The sequence below is a fragment of the Halichoerus grypus genome, chromosome 8 (genome assembly GCF_964656455.1).
Source record: "Halichoerus grypus chromosome 8, mHalGry1.hap1.1, whole genome shotgun sequence".
NCBI classification, from domain to species: Eukaryota; Metazoa; Chordata; class Mammalia; order Carnivora; family Phocidae; genus Halichoerus; species Halichoerus grypus.
The window spans coordinates 31,485,157-31,488,907 of record NC_135719.1 but is presented as its reverse complement, the minus strand read 5'-3'; positions in this window follow the sequence as shown (position 1 = coordinate 31,488,907).

Here is a 3,751-nt window from a genome sequence, read left to right as displayed (position 1 = left end):
TTTTCTCAATTCCTTCATTCCTGTCAGGTATTTTACTCTGTGCACTTATACTCTGGTTTTCTTCTTTTTTTCTCTCCCATTTTCATCTTTGTCTTCTTAAACCTATAAATAATTCCTAGGATATTTATTGACTTTACATATTTATTGAATTTTTTGTTATCATACTTTTTATTTCTAAAACCACTTTCTTGTTCTTGATTCTTACTTTTTGTGATATCCTGTTATTCTTTCATAGATGGACTATGTCTTTGAGGATATTATGCTTTTCTCTGTTTGCTTTGAGCTCTAGCTTTCATGTTAGAGTCTTTCTCAAATGTTTGATGATCCTTTGTACTCATTTAGAAGTAAAAGACTGGTATCAATGTTCTTCTTAGGCTGGGGACTCCATTATTTCAGTGGGGGCTCCAAAATCAGAGAATCTAGAGGTGTTTAGTCAGGGCTGTCAAGTTTCTACAGAAAAGAAGGGTCCAGTCTGTAGCCTGGGGTGGTGCATGTGGATGGAGCTATGTGGGGTGACAGGACCAAGGCTTTCTCCATCTGCCATGGGCACTTCCATCTACTTGCCCTGGTTTTACACCTGTTCCTTGACCCTCCCTCACTTCCCCAGAGTCCACAGCCTCCTGGATCCATTGTTGAGGGACAGAGAGAAGGTGCCTCCTGTAATCACTGCACCCCTCCCAGTCTTCTGAGGCCCCTGACACCCCAGCCTCTCAGGACCCTGCTGGGATACACGGCTCATTGCATTTCTCAGTGGCAGCTCCCTCTTGCTTCTGGCTTCTGGATAACTTCCTTTCCTCTGAACATTCATTGAACACTCTGATCAGCCACTAAACTTTCCCCTTTTCTCCTAGTCCTTATGGGTCTATACACTTTTTATTCCTCTAATATGATTTGACTGGGGTTCAGGATGGAGCTGAGATAAACACATGTGTTAACCTGCCATCTTTAAATAGAAGTGGAAGGCAACCCTCTCGGGTCCCCTCCCTCCTCGGGAACTTTGTACTATCACTTTGCTATCGCCCAATAAACCTTGTTTTGCTGCCCACAGAAATAAATAAAAATAAATAAATAAATAAATAAATAAATAAATAAATAATAGAAGTTTATTCCTCACTTTTCCTGCCCTTTTTTCCTTCTATTCTGTCCCTGATAGGTGTGTCCCTACTCCTTTGCAACTGAAATCCTTTTTCCTGGACTCATACCCCATTCTGTGTCTAGTACCTTAATTTTTTTCTCTTTTTATGTTCAATTTCTCTTTATTGACTCCTTGTCTTCTGTCTCTAAATGTGGTCCTCCCCTCTCTCCATTTACAAAAGTGGTGGATCCCCCTCAAGCACTTCTTGCCTCTTTCTCTCTCTCTTTTCTTAAGATTTTTTTTTTTTTTTTTTGAGAGAGAGAGAGCACGATCACAAGCAGGGAGAGAGGGAGAAGCAGACCCTCTGCTGCACAGAGACCCCGATGCACGGCTCGATCCCAGGCCCCTGGGATCATGACCTGAGCTGAAGGCAGACGCTTAACTGACTGAGCCACTCAGACACCCCTCTTTCTCTCTTTTCTTATGTGCAAAAAACATTAAAGAAATTCATGTAAACAGACTTGCAACACAGGAGATTTAATAAATTATTGTTTTGCTCAATTAACCCTAAAGAGCAAGTAAGTGGACTAAAAGTGTTGGTTTGGTTTTCCAATATGCCTAATATAATCTCTTAGCTGACATACTACAAAGAATGTTCATTCAAATACCAGAATTTAGAAGGCCATTGCTCACTGTAGTGTACTGAAAGTGTCTATGAGCACTGTAATGATAGTGCACATTTTATGAGTATGTTATGACCCTAGTGGATTCCCTAAAAACATTGGAGCAATGCCCAAAAAAGCAAATTTTACTTTTTTGACAATTTGCTCCCTAATTTTTATTATTGTATTTCCCTGGGAATCATTCATTATATCACATTTTTGTGGTGATTAATTCTTCCTTCATGTGATTTTAAAAAAATAGATGACTGGAATGATTCTTTTGAAATGGATCTGGTAGCTACCATTACTAAAATGACTTAAAAATTCACACTTCCAATATGAAGTGTAGTAAAATCTTGTCATATAATGCTCAACTATTTTTTAAAGAAATAGGAAACAAATTATATTCTTGTGGTACAAAGCATGAGGGTGGTGAGAGACAGAATATTAACATATTCAAGAAAATATGTATAGTTTGCAAAGAAATTACCAAATCATAATACAGACTTCAAGACAGAAAGCTTGATAAGATCCTACTGTTTGTGGAGAGTATGAGGAATGAGTCAAATGCCATAGAGGGATCAAGGTCTTTTTAAAGAATGAGAAACACTAATGTGAAGCTTGACTTTAAAATTTTCCCTAGGACAGATCAGATGGATAAACTAAGGCTAAGCTGTGCCCCATTCCACTCTTACCGTAATTCTGAAATATGAGCTCATCAGAATTACTTCTCTAGTCCTAATAAGAGGACTTGCTTGCCCTGTGTCAAGTGTTAGGATCAAAAAGGTAGAACTTTATGACCCAAAGTGTGGTTGTGTGAACCATCAGCACCTGGGAGCTTGGTATAAATGCAGAATCTCAGGCCCTACCTTAAGCTTACTGAATCAAAATATGCATTTCTACAAAATCTCCAGGTGCTCTGTAAGCACTGTAAAGGAGTAGCTCACAATCCTGGTTGTTCCAGAATTCACCAGGATACCAGAATCACCAGGAACTTAGACCACAAAACCAAACTAAAACCCAAATATAAACAAACAACAACCAACAGCACAAAAACAAAGAAAAAAACTAATGTTCAAGGTCCCCAGAACCATTAATTAAACTACAACTTAATCAGTCTGCGGGTGGGTTCCAGGCATCCAGATATTTTACAGTTCTGCCAGGTAATTCTGATAGGCAAAAGTGTTGTGAGTCCCTGTTCATGACCTATTAGGTACAAAACTCAGCTACATTTCCCTCTTAGAGAATGGATTCCTGCACCTGAATCACAGTCCAAGATTAGAATCCCTTTACTGTACAGATGGCCCAGACGCACTAACCGCCTGCTTGAACTTCAAATACTAACTTCCCTAAGGCTTCCCTTTGCCCTACTTTTCTTGTATGTCAGGACCTAAGTTATTTTGTATTCCTGAAATTAACTGCTGTCCTGAAATATAATGTTGTTTCCAGACACTGCCTATACCATAGACCTTCTCCCACAATCTGTAAACAATGGAAATGAAGAAGTCCAGGCTCTGGCCCTTCCCAGACCCTTCTCATGCCTGTCTTTCAGTAACTAGCTCAAACATTTATCCCATGGTCTGGACAATGACCATTTACTTTGTACTTCTTTTCTTCTGTGTTTTTGTTTTTTATACTGTTATGTTAAATTGCTGCATATTGGTTATTAACGAATTGCATCACTGTCATTTACTTTATACGCCTTAATCACTTTATTAATCTGTACAACAAAAGTCCATTCATTGATGGTAGTGGTTTGGAATTCAAGGCCTAATCATGAGAATTGATAATCTTTCCCTGATCATCTATGAATTAGCTACTTTATAATATTTTTTTCATCATGATAAGTGTACTCTTTTTAAATTTTTTTAAAAATTTCAGTTCAATTAGCCAACATATAGTATATCATTAGTTTCAGATGTAGAGTTTGGTAATTCATCAGTTGCATATAACACCCAGTGCTCATCACACTACGTACCCTCCTTAATGCCCATCACCCAGTTACGTCATCCTC